At 40.7% G+C, this 13,078-nt stretch overlaps 1 pseudogene; it reads left to right on the forward strand.

Annotated features, from left to right (window-relative positions):
- The first annotated feature begins 9,509 nt into the window (after nucleotides 1-9,509).
- On the forward strand, nucleotides 9,510-9,916 carry LOC103304965 (39S ribosomal protein L11, mitochondrial-like; annotated as a pseudogene).
- The last annotated feature ends 3,162 nt before the right edge of the window (nucleotides 9,917-13,078 follow it).

The following is a 13,078-nucleotide window of genomic DNA, read 5'->3' on the forward strand; positions in this document are numbered from 1 at the left end:
ATAGATACTTGCCAAAAAGAATTAGAAAATCAATGACGAAGTTGGAATGGTTTCTGAAGACTTAAATTAATGAAATTCTGCTAGAGACATAAAAGTTGTTTCCCTGCTGTCACATCTGTTGCATCCTGAAAAAAACAGAGAATGTTATGTGAAGAGCTGATGCTTGAATCGCTGATTCTTCCTGATTTGTGCTGATGATAGCTGAAGCTGCAATCTTGGCATCTTCCACTGCACATTGTCATCAGCAAGGTGGAGAGCACATCCCTGAACTAAATTAGAAGTCAATGTGAAAATCTGATTTGTTTGACAGAAATTCCTATTCTATTCTAATCTGTAGAAATGCAACTGTTATAAAAGTTATTCCAGCACTATTTAAAAATATTGCTCAAGGTAAACTACCTGCAAAACAAAAGTATTCTTTATAAAGTTTTCTCAAAGAGGGGAAAATAAATAATAAATATCACCAGTCAAGGTGAGAAAAAAATCCTGGTCAGAGCCTCAAATTTTTGATGGAGGAACATAATAAAATGTTCTACAAACTTTGAGTTTACAGCCAACTATAGCTAACACTAATTTTCTTCCTTTCCTTGTCTTTTTCTTTCTTTTTCCTTTTCTTTTTTACTTTACAAAGATGGTTGCTAGTCTTCCATCTCCTTAAGAATACAAGTAGGGTTAGTGTCAGAAATGAGCTAAAAACATTTACATATATTATATCAGTTAATACTTTATTCTATGGCTTAAATACTATTTTTATTTGCATTTTACAGATGAGGAAACTGACACTTAAAGAGATTAAATAAATTGCTTCAGTACTCCATTAATTGGTGTAGAGCTAGGATACCAATTGTAAGTCTCAGTCAAGACAAAAACCTTAGGAGAAAGCAAGATGGCGGCATAGGTAAACACCTAAACTGCTACCTTGCACAACAATTTCAAAACTACAACTAAAAGACAAAACAGACATCATCCAGAACCACAGGAAGGCTGGCTGAGTGGAAATTCTATAACTAGAAGGAAAGAGAAAAGCACACTGAGACCCAGAGGAGCTGCAGGAGGCAGAGGTACTGAGATGCACGCATGGAGACTGGCAACTGAGTACGTGGCTGGCTTTCTCAATCGAGGGAGACAAAAGCTCCCAACAGCTCTGAACTCCAGTTCTGGGCGAGACTCTGGGGACCCAGAGTCATTCGGGAAGAAACTGGACTGTCTGGAAGCAGGCGAAACTCTAGGGCGGCTTTCTGTCAGAGGTGCTTGAAGCAATTACTGCAGGACACTGAGACTCAGGTGCCTCTTAGGGCAGGGCTAATGGGAAGCCATTGCTGTCTGCTCTGCCCTGAGACTCCGCCCCATACAAGCTAAGCACAGAGGCTTTTGCAAGTTTTGTCTCATAAGGATGTCTCCAGCACAGAAGTTCTCCCAGCATAGACAAAGCTGATCCTCACAGCCATTTGGCCTGGAGGTCAATTCCTCCCAGTGATACCAACAACAATCAAGGCTTAACTACAACAAGACTGTGCACACAGCCCACAAAGGGGTGCACCAAGAGTGTCCACATCAGGTAACTGGGGAGGCTGAGCCACTGGGCCCTATAGGACACCTAGCACACAAAGTCACTCTATCAACTCAGGGAAGCAGCCAAAATGGGGAGACTAAGAAACAGGCCACAAATTAAAGAAATGGAGGAAAGCAAACGACTGGATATAGAGTTCAAAACCACAGTTATAAGGCTTTTCAAGAATTTTCTAGAAAAGGCTGATAAATTTAGCAAGACCCTCAAGGATATGAAAAAAGGACCAACTAGAAATTAAGCATACACTAACTGAAATAAAAAATAATATACAGAGATCCAACAGCAGACTAGAGGATCACAAGAATCAAGTCAAAGACTTGAAATACAAAGAAGCAAAAAACACCCAACCGAAAAGCAAAAAGAAAAAAGAATAAAAAAATTTGAAGATAGTGTAAGGAGCCTCTGGGACAACTTCAAGCATACCAACATCTGAATTAGGGGGTGCCAGAAGAAGAGAGAGAGCAAGATACTGAAAACCTATTTGAAGAAATAATGACTGAAAACTTCCCCCACCTGGTGAAAGAAATAGACTTACAAGTCCAGGAAGTGCAGAGAACCCCAAACAAAAGGAATCCAAAGAGGACCACACCAAGATACATCATAATTAAAATGCCAAGAGCAAAAGACAAAGAGAGAATATTAAAAGCAGCAAGAGAAATACACTTAGTTACCTACAAGAGAGCACCCATACGATTGTCAGCTGATTTCTCAACAGAAACTGTGCAGGCCAGAAGGGAGTGGCAAGAAATATTCAAAGTGATGAATAGCAAGAACCTACAACCAAGATTACTCTACCCAGCAAAGCTATCATTTAGAATTGAAGGTCAGATAAAGAGCTTCCCAGATAAGAAAAAGCTAAAGGAGTTCATCACCGCCAAACCAGTATTATATGAAATGCTGAAAAGTATTCTTTAAGAAGAGGAAGAAGAAGAAAAAGGTAAAGATAAAAATTATGAACGACAAATACATGTCTATCAACAAGTGAATCTAAAAATCAAGTGAATAAAAAATCTGATGAACAGAATAAACTGGTTAATATAATAGAATCAGGGGCCTAGAAAGGGATTGGACTGACAATTCTCAGGGGGAAAAGGGTGTGTGGAGTGCAGGAAGAGACTGGACAAAAATCGTATACCTATGGATGAGGACAGTGGGGTGGGGGGGGTAAGGGCAGAGGGTGGGGTGGAAACCGGGTGGAGGGGAGCTATGGGGGGAAAAAAGAGGGACAATTGTAATAATCTGAACAATAAAGATTTTTTTTAAAAAAAGACAAAACCTTAAAGCATCGGTGGTAACAATGTAAAGGAGTAGATGTAGAGAAAAGACACGAGTAAGACTTAATAGGATGTAGGAACCCTGTAAAGAGGGATGTGAGGAAAAAGAGATGATCAGAGTGACTCCCATCTCTATGGATTTCTATAATAGGATAAGGGACTTAGAAAGAGAAGGAGTTTCTGTAAAATGAGGAATTGAGAATGAGGATTCTGTGAGACAGCCAAATTCTCACCTCAAGGTCATGAGAAGCTCTTGACCTTGAAATACAGACAGGAGGGTAAATAAAATTTATGTGGCATTAGAGCTGTCGAGATAGATAAGATCATTTAGCATATTTATAAATAAATAAATAAATAAATAAATCTATAATAATAAAAGTGTAATATGCTAATTAGACCGGACAACCTTCTGGATGAAGCAGGGGCTGCAAGGGAAGCCCAGGTCCCGGGTGCCTACTGGAGGCCACAGGGAAGCCCAGGTACTGGGTGCCAGAGGGAAGCTGGTGCCGGCAGCTGAGGGTAGGAAGGCCTACTCTTGCATGAATTTTGTTCATTGGGCCTCTAGTAAAAAAAAAATAATAATAAATAAATAAATAAATAAATACAATAAATAAATAAATAAAATATCTATATATATAAAAGGCTAGTATGCTAAATGTCCATGCAACTGGTCACTATTAAACACACTGACCACCAGGGGTAAGACGCTCAATGCAGGAGATGCAGTGATGCTCACTGGCCATTTAAAGAGAAACGGCACCATGAACCTGGCACCCACAAAGCAACATTTGGCTTCCCCCAAGTGAGTCACAGGCCCCACCACCACCTCAAAGCAACAGCCCACCAAATCACAGCCCATGCTGTTGAGACTCCATGGCCCAAAATGTGGCCCACAGCCCAGCCCAGCCTGGAAACACTTACTGTGGGTTCCGGGTAATGACGTCACGTAGCAATGCCGGGCTTTTTCTCCCTAGCGACTAGCCTCCTTGGAGTTTCTTCAGCCCAGGAACATGACTTGCTTTATAGCCAGGTGCAAACATTTTACAATTTAACCAAATGTCTGTGAAGCATTTTCCTGTGCCACATCTCATTTGATCCTCAGAGAAGTCCTGGAGTAGGTAGATAGGAGACTCAGTAGAATCCTATTTTCTTTTCATTAGCCAGAAAACAGAGATTTAGAAAGCTTAGAAACTTGACCCAACTGAAAAGAAGTAAGAAATGGTAGAACTTGAAAATTTTCTCACTGCACAGAATATAGTCAAACACTGCTGCAGTTAAATAGTTTACCCTTTGTTCTCCCTGCATGATCTACAATAATAATCTGCTTTGTGTTGATATTTACTGCTGTGTTGCTGACAATTACCTGAAAGAGAAGTTGGGGTGCTTCACTGGGCTAGAAAAAGTTTATCTAAATCAGAAAGCAGGTCTAATTAAGCAAGTTTATTCTATATCTACAAAAGGCTAAGTTGACTCGCACATGTACAATACATATAAAGCTTTCACTGGCACCAATCACACTCCTGTGTTTCCATCTGTCATTGTCGATCGTGAATTTAATTGACACTTCTATTATAGAGAAAGGGCGAATAGCAATATTAAAATATTTCTTCTAATTAATTTCCTTTAAAGATAAGATAAGTATAAAAATAAGAGGGGTAAGTAAAGTAGGAAAAGAGCTAGCAAAGATAGTTAGAATAAAGAACTATAGTGGCAAGAAAAGAATCAATGTCCTGAAAATTATTAAAAGAGAATTTAAAGTAAAAGGGGATGGTTACTAGTATCAAATGCCACAGAGAAGTCAAGTCAAGTGAAGATAGGGTTGAAAAGTGGCTATATAATTTGAATAGCACCAGATTATTATATAATTACTGGGTGAGTTATAAGGAGATTTTCAGGGTAGGAAAAAAAATGAACATTAGTCTCACTATTAAAAATATAGTGAGACTAAATTCTTAGCAAATTTGGACATAGAGAAATGAATGTAAGAATGATTGATTGAACAATAACTTAATATATCATTCATATAGCCTACTTGGAAGAAAAACACATGGAGGAGGGATTTGAAATCTTAAACCCCAGAAGTTATGAGCAACATCTTATTCATTTCAACCATATGAAATGTAGATACTATACTTTATTTCTGATTGACTTAGGTAATAAGCAATAGGCAGAAGTTTATCTTGAATTAAAGACATGCATATATGAAAACTAAACAAAAATGAGCAAAATTAATTCCGGAAGGAAAATAAAAGAGTAGAGAACATAGGGCTAAGCACAATTACTACATTGAGAAAGAAGCTTGTCTTGATGCAAAACAAATTTAAATGGAAACAGAGTTCCTAGACTGGACACAGAAATAATTCAGGATGGAATCCAGGAAGAATGCTATGCTTAAAAAGTTCATGATAATCCTAAACAGCATAAAACAAAAAGAAAAAGAAAAACTGTGAGAAAGGACATAAACAAAAGAGTCAAGAACTAAGAAGTACATATTCCTCACAATTATAAGAAATTTTCAAAATTAAAAAGAACCAGCCCTTCAATTTCTAATGAGACAATACTGAAGTTTTATAGTCATGAGAAGATTGGAAGAATCATGTTGTTAACCTCAGGTAGAAAAGATAACTAGTAGTGTTGGTATCAAAGGAAGACGATTGTAGGTACTAGGGTGGGATAATGAATGGGTGGGAGCATTTGCCTGGCAAACAAAGGCCATCTCAAATCCCTCAATCCTCTTTTAGTTATTTGTTTATTAGTTATTTCTTTTATCTGTTATACTTGTGCATAGTAAAAAGAGTCAAATATTCATATAGGTTTATTTTGAAAGACATCATTCCACTGAAATTCTTTCTCAGCACTAATTGCTTCTATTTCTTTTAGCAATATCTTCAGATAATGGCTTTCTATTATTAGTTTTTTGGGTTTGTTAGTTTGTTTTAGTTCTGGAGCATTGTAGAGAATAAGTGCGTAGCCTTCTGATCTTTCCCATTTTCTCTACTCTTTTATTTTCCTTCTGGAATTAATTTTGCTTTATTGTTTGCTTAGTTTTCATATATGCATGTCTTTAATTTAATAGAAACTTTTGCTGATTACTTATTACCTATGTCATCTCTTATGAAATTTTGGTGCATCAGGTAGCATATGAATTAAATCTTCATGAAAAAGTCTCTTTTAGAATCATCTCACCTATGATAATCTGGATGCCCCTTGTTTGTGAACACAACTATTATCCTTGAATCTCTCCTCCACTTCACCCTGAAGACTCTTTCATCACTCTTATCCTTCATTCATTTGTCCATTATGTCATCTATTCATATGTATTGACTGTGTGTGTGATTTGTTAGGCACTGTTCTAGATGCTACCTATATGCCAGAGGGGGGGGAAAGAGAAACAAATTCACTGCTCTAATTGGCCTTATCGTGAAAATCCAAAGAGAATTCCCTTCAATAATATTCTCCACTTCTAGGCCTGATATAAAATATGAAAAATTTAAATAAATAAATAAAGGAGACTCATAATTATGGCATTTTGTGGGGAAATAAGTGTTTCATTGTAACTTATCATGCACTGCATAAAAACAGTTTGAGAATTCTAACAAAATGTTACTTTCCATTTTACTAATCTGTTCTGTAGTTTACTCACTGGCTACATGGTGTTTGGGAGGCACTCAAGGTGAAACCTCTTTTAGAAACTTTGGAAGCTGCTTAGTAAGATTCTGTTACAAAAAAATAAAAACATTAATGAACTTTTCTGATTTATGTGAACTTTGAGGACTATGGAGAATATGTATTTATTTAAATAGTTTTATTTAAATGTACTTACTGAAATGAAAACAAATTTACTAAAAAGATAAATAGAAATAGAAAGACACAAAAAAACTAAGCTGCCATTAATACTGTTTTACCTTCAATTATCTGTGAAATAAAACACAAAATTAAAAAACAACACCAAAAGCTAGACATAAATTGGGATGGAAGAGAATGGAAAGATATCTTACATATTTATTTTTCCTGAATAAATATTCTGAACTATTTAGCAATTGACTCTCTTGTTTCCCATATAGTTTTCTTACTCTTTCTGAGAAAAGATACTTAAGGTAAGTTTTTGTACCTATTAAAGTATCTTTATTCTCCAGATGCTCTTAATTGATAAGTTGGGTCACTATAGAATGTTACTTAGGACTTTCTTTCAGAAATCATTTCCATTATTATGGAGAAGTAATGGCATTATTATTTCTGACCTTTTACATAGGACTTATTTTATTTTTCTAGGGTCTTTTAGGAGGCTCTCTTTGTCCCCAGTTTTCAGAAATTTCTTAGTGAATGTCTGTCTCACTTGAGCAGAACAATTGGTGGGCACCTTCGATCTGGACCTTATGCCCCAGCGTTCAGGGAAATTATCACTATGAATGTGAATGCATCCCCTTACTTTTTTTTTCTTCTATCCAGAAGTCCAGTTATTTTGATATTATTTGGACCTTTTGGAAAGGCATGCTAATGTTTGCTCTTTTCTCTCCTATAATTCCTTTTCTTGTCTCTTTGCAATAATATCTAAGATACATCTTTAACATTTTCTTCCAACACTTATTGTTGAACTTTCTTTCTTTTTAAAGAAATGTATTTTTATTTATTTTATTTTTGTGTTAATCCTCACTCAAGGATATTTTTCCATTGATTTTTAGAGAGAGTAGAGGGAAAAAGACACACAGAGAGAAATATCAATGTGTGAGAGACACAGTGATTGGTTGCCTCCCACACGGGGATCGAGCCTGCAACTGAGGTACATGCCCTTGACCAGAATCAAATATGGGGGCCGACACTCTATCCACTAAGCCAAACCAGCTAGGGCTTATTATTGAATTTTCAACTCTGACACCAAAATGTTAATGTCTGAAACATCCTTCTAAATTAGCTGAATGTTTCTTTGCCAAGAAAGTCTTCTTGTTTCACAGTTTCTGTATCTTCTCTTATCTCCCTGGTGCATTTTATTGTCTTTCCTCCTCATGTAGTGATTTTCCTCAAATCCCTTCTTTCATTTTGTTTGTTTTGGTCAGAATCTATCATATTAGTAATTTTTCAATATTAGTAGTTATCTTTTGTTGTTTGCTTGTGTTTGAGACTATAGCACTATAAAGCTTGTGAAAGTTTTGAGCATGTGAGTGGAAACTGAAAATATGAGCTTTATTACTGGGTAATCTTACTGGATATTCTAGCTGAGATTATGCTATCACAGGCCTCCTTTTCTCTCTCTCTCTCTCTCTCCTCTCTTCTCTCTCCTCTTTTTCTCTTTTCTAAGGCTAAGATTCCTAATAGAAGACCCCTTCAATATTTTTCTTGAAAAGTTAAGACCTGGCTCCAGTACTTTGGTAATCCATGGAACTCAGCAAAAGAGGGGTGCTGAGTATATGTCAGCACTTTTAATACGCATGCTCAAATTTTTCCTCAGGCTGAAGTGTGGTGCCTAGTTTGCTTATAATGACACTGTATTATTGTTTATTCTTTTTAATTTTTTCATCCACAGAATAAATGTCCAATTTTTTTTTGCAAAATGGGGGAGGAAAAAACACATTGTTGAGCAAAGTTAAGAAAGGGATTTGGTTACTAGAGTGATTCTTGGACAGGTTTTCAGATAATCTTTAGTATCGTCCTCTTGTCCTTCACCCATGTTCAGGATTGCCCCCTAGTGACTTTCAGGATTTTATGAAAAACAATTAAGCTGGTTCTGAATTTTCCTTTGATAGTTTTGTGATTCATATTGCTTGTTTATGTTAGATATTCCCACTCATTCATGTGCTTTCCAGCTTCCACAATTGTGATGCTATTTTTTTCTTTGTACTTTTGTGGCTTAATGACTAAAGAATTTATATTATTTTTGGATTGGTAGAGTTTCATTAGATAACAAAATAGATTTGCTTATTTGATCAACTAGTTTTACCTTAATTTTTTACTCACCTTCAGCTCTTTATAAAATATATTGGGAAGATTATACCAACCAACTCCATTACAATGTCTGGAACAAAATAAATACTCAATGATACACTTTTGCTAAATTAACTAATACATGAAGAATGAATGAATAAATAAAACTTGACTGTCTTTTTAGTGGTATTGATTGTAAATAAAATAGTAAATAGAAGCATTTGGGAACATATGTGGAATATTCGCCATTTGCAATTGAAGGTTAAAATTTGAAAGAACACATATTTATAAGCAGTGAACAGATGGCTGTGCATATGAAGTTAAAAATAGGATTTTAAAATTCTCATTGTCAAAGACATTGGTTCTTACAGTACTAAGAACATGTAGCTAGCAAAACATTCCTATCTGATCAAAATAATTTAAACTGAAATATCAGAGGAGGGAATTCTCAAACAAAATACAAACTGAATTTTATAAAAGAATCATGTATATCATAAATAATCATTGTAGAGAGGATAAAAAGGAAGTAGATGTAAAGATGTAAAGATTTTGATATATAGAGCTTCAGTAACTGTTCACTAAAATAATGCAGATTTGATTAGGTTCTGATATTTTAATAAAAGTAGGTAGATATAGGCTCATAGTCATATCAGGAATTCAATGGAATAGGACTCATAATTGTAATAAAGCTGTTGTTTTTAAGAAACAAATCTATTCAAAGGAGTTGGTTGTTAGGAAGTAAATAGATGTACAGTAATCCACAAATCCAGGCAGGGACCAAGATCTTTGCACAGCCTGACAGGACGTTTGAAATCAAGATAGGAAAACCCACGGTTACCTCATTCCTAAAGGCTGCTGCTGGGACTGAAAAAGGAGCCCAACAGACAGGGAAGGAGGTGGCAGAGCGGGTGACCCTGAAGCACATGTATGAGATTGCTTGTGTTAAAGCTCAGGACAATGCCTTCACCCTGCGGGACATGTCCTGTCCTCTGTTGTCCGCTCCATCATTGGCTCTGCCCGTTCCCTGGGCATTCGAGTGGTGAAGGACCTCGGTTTGGAAGAGCTGGCAGCTTTCCAGAAGGAACGAGCCATATTTTTGGTGGCTTAGAAAGAGGCAGATTTGGCAACTCAGGCAGAAGATGCCAAGAAGTGACCCCTGCCCTGCACACTCCAGGATTTTGAAGGGAGCTGCTGGAAAGGCTGTGCTACAGGGGCGGAGGGGAGGTGACACCAACCTAATTATTATTGCCCTGACTTTAGATTATATATTTTTACATGTATGAATGTATCAGGGGACTTAGTCTAAATAAACATCTTTTGTCACCTCCCTCCCCCCCAAAAAGATCTAAGAAATATTTAAAGGAAAAACCAGCAGCCAAAAAATCCTACCTTATAATAGAGAAACATGCAAATTGACCGCAACTCTGCTATGCCCATGATTGGGCCTGCCAGAGGCTGGGGGCGGGACTCCGGGTGGCCTATCCAGCCGTTGGGAAGACCAAGATGGCTGTGCACAATCCTGTTAGTTCCGGGGGTCCGCAGGGCCATCGCCACTGGGGGGGCGTGTCCGGGCCCAGCCAGGCGCTCCGCGGGGGTCCCGGGGGCGATCGCCACCCGGGGGGGCATGTCCAGGCCCAGCCAGGTGCTCCCCGGGGGTTCCTGGGCGATCGCCACCCGGGGGGCGTGTCCGGGCCGAGCCCGGCGCTCCACGGGGGTCCCTGGGGCGATCGCCACCCTGGCCTAAATGGCTGGTGCTGAGAGGGATCAATGGGGCCCGTGGAAGGATCGGGAGGTAGTTGACCAATGAGGGCATCTGCAGCAGCTGGATGCAGAGCTCCGGTCCGCATTCTCCAGGTTGGCCTCCATGGGGTCCGCGTTGCACCCATAGTGGCCGAGTGGGGATGCTGCATGAGGCCAGCTTCCCAAGCCAGGCTGCCGAGGGAGGGAGGGCCTCTGGGCTGGGAGCACTCCCCCACCCCAGTGGACAGGACACAGAGAGCGAGCAGCAGAGAGCTACTAGGGGTGGTGGGTGTGGTGGCCTGGCTTCCAAGAGGCTGGCTTCAGCTGCTGTGGCCTGCGCTGAGGTGGCTGGTGGTGGGGGCAACTGCGGGGGCGCATCCGAGGCTGGGGCACTGGGAGACGTGGGACTGCAGTCCAGAAAGCGAGGCTCCGGAGGATCTGGTCACCGACCCCCAGCATTGAAGCTGCCTCCTACAAGATGTATCCTAGCCTAGGTGTGTGGGAAGCAGGTTCAGGAACCTCTCCCTTTGCGGCGCCAGAGCCCAGGCCTGCCAGCGCCCCAGAGGAGACCCCCGCCAGGATCGGGGGCTTGACCAGTCTCTAAACCAGGGCGGCCATTAGCCCAGGCCTACCAGCACCCCAGAGGAGACCCCCACCAGGATCGGGGGCGTGACCGGCCTCCAAACCGCCCGCAGCCCTAGCCCAGGCCTGCCAGCGCCCCAGAGGAGATCCCCACCAGGATCGGGGGCGTGACCGGCCTCCAAACCACCCGCAGCCCTAGCCCAGGCCTGCCAGCACCCCAGAGGAGACCCCTGCCAGGATTGGGGTCATGGCCAGCCTTCAAACTGTGGCGGCCCCTAGCCCAAGGAGGCCTCCTGGCCGAGGACGCCTGAGTCTGTTCTTGACCTAGGGCCAGGCTCTCCCCGCAAGGGACTCAGAAGCCACCAGAGTCTAACTGCCAGTCTCTGGGAGCGCATCCACTGTCCACCAAAAAGTAGGGCCAGCAAACCATTCAGTCTCAGTGCAGGCACAGGTCCGTGGCTGACGGGGTGGAGGCCAGACCAAAACAAAACAGCAGAAACACCCTGCCCACCTGGGCGGGTACTGCTGTAGTCCACGTGGCCTGGGCAGTGTAGAAAGCGCTACCTTCTCCCAGGTCCTGTGCTGGCACCACCGCCTCGCTCACCCTCAAGCCCCCCTGAGTCCTGACAGCAAAGTGTGTGGGGTATTCTGTAGGAGTTGTGCCGTTCTGGGTGCTTTTGCCCAAAGACACACTTTGGGATGAATTCAGAGCCACATCTCATTTCCCATGAGACTGGAAGAACCATGTAAAAGGATTTTGACAAAAGCTTTCCACATCTCTGTTTATTCTTTTGAATCCATAAAATGACCTTAAAAAAAGCATTCGGGCCACCTAAGAAAGAATGCACTTTCTGGCCAGAGCACGCAGGATTCTTTTGCCCAACAGGTTAAAGGGAGCAGAGCTGGCACAGTGGGAATGGCCCTGGTGCCCTATGAGGAGACTGGGGGAATGGGGTTGCCGAAATTCCATAAGCCTCTTGCCACCTTCTCCTTTGCAAACCACACCATCCAGATCCACCAGGACTGGAGGCAACTGGGAATCACAGCCGTGATTTGGGACATGGTAAGCAAATCTTGAGGGGCCTCTGAAAACATCTGCAACTGATTATAAGACTGGTCTTTATTTAAAAAGAAATAAAAGAACAGCTTTGTTGAGATATAACCCATATACTGTACATGTCACCTAAAGTGTACAATGAACTGGTTTTTTAAAGTAAATTCAGAGTGGTACAACCATCACCATGCTCAATTTTTAAATATCTTCATGACCCATCCCCTCCAAAAAAAACTTCTACCCACTGGAATCACTTTCCTGATCATCTTCCCCAAAATAGATTGCACTTTAAAGGTGGGTAAAGGAAAGTTGAGGGAAGTTAAAACACTGCACAAAGGATATTGTAAGATGACAAAGCCCAAAGTGAAGATCATGTGTTTTCTTTAAAATATATATATATTTTTAAATTTCAGAAAGGGAGAGGGAGAGAGAGATAGAAACATCAATGATAAGAATCACTGATCAGCCGAAACAGGTTTGGCTCAGTGGATAAAGCGTCGGTCTGTGGACTGGAAGGTCGGGGGTTCGATTCCGGTTAAGGGCATGTACATTGGTTGCGGGCACATACCCCCGTGGGGGGTGTGCAGGAAGCAGCTGGTCAATGTTTCTCTCTCATCGATGTTTCTAGCTCTCTATCCCTCTCCCTTCCTCTCTGTGAAAAATCAATAAAATATATTAACAAAAAAAAAAAAAGAATCACTGATCAGCTGCTGCCCACAGGCCCCCTACTGGGGATTGAGCCCGAAACCCAGGCATGTGTGCCCCTGATCAGAATCAAACCTGGACTCTTCAGTCCACAGGCCGATGCTCTCTCCATTAAGCCAAACTGACCAGGGCCATGTGTTTTCTTCAAGTTCTGCGTGGTTGTAATGGTCCCCAAATCTATACTAATAAAAGGGTAATATGCTAATTAGAGTGGTTGTCTTCCGGACATCTTTC

Source organism: Eptesicus fuscus, chromosome 5 (genome assembly GCF_027574615.1).
Source record: "Eptesicus fuscus isolate TK198812 chromosome 5, DD_ASM_mEF_20220401, whole genome shotgun sequence".
In the NCBI taxonomy this organism is placed as follows: Eukaryota; Metazoa; Chordata; class Mammalia; order Chiroptera; family Vespertilionidae; genus Eptesicus; species Eptesicus fuscus.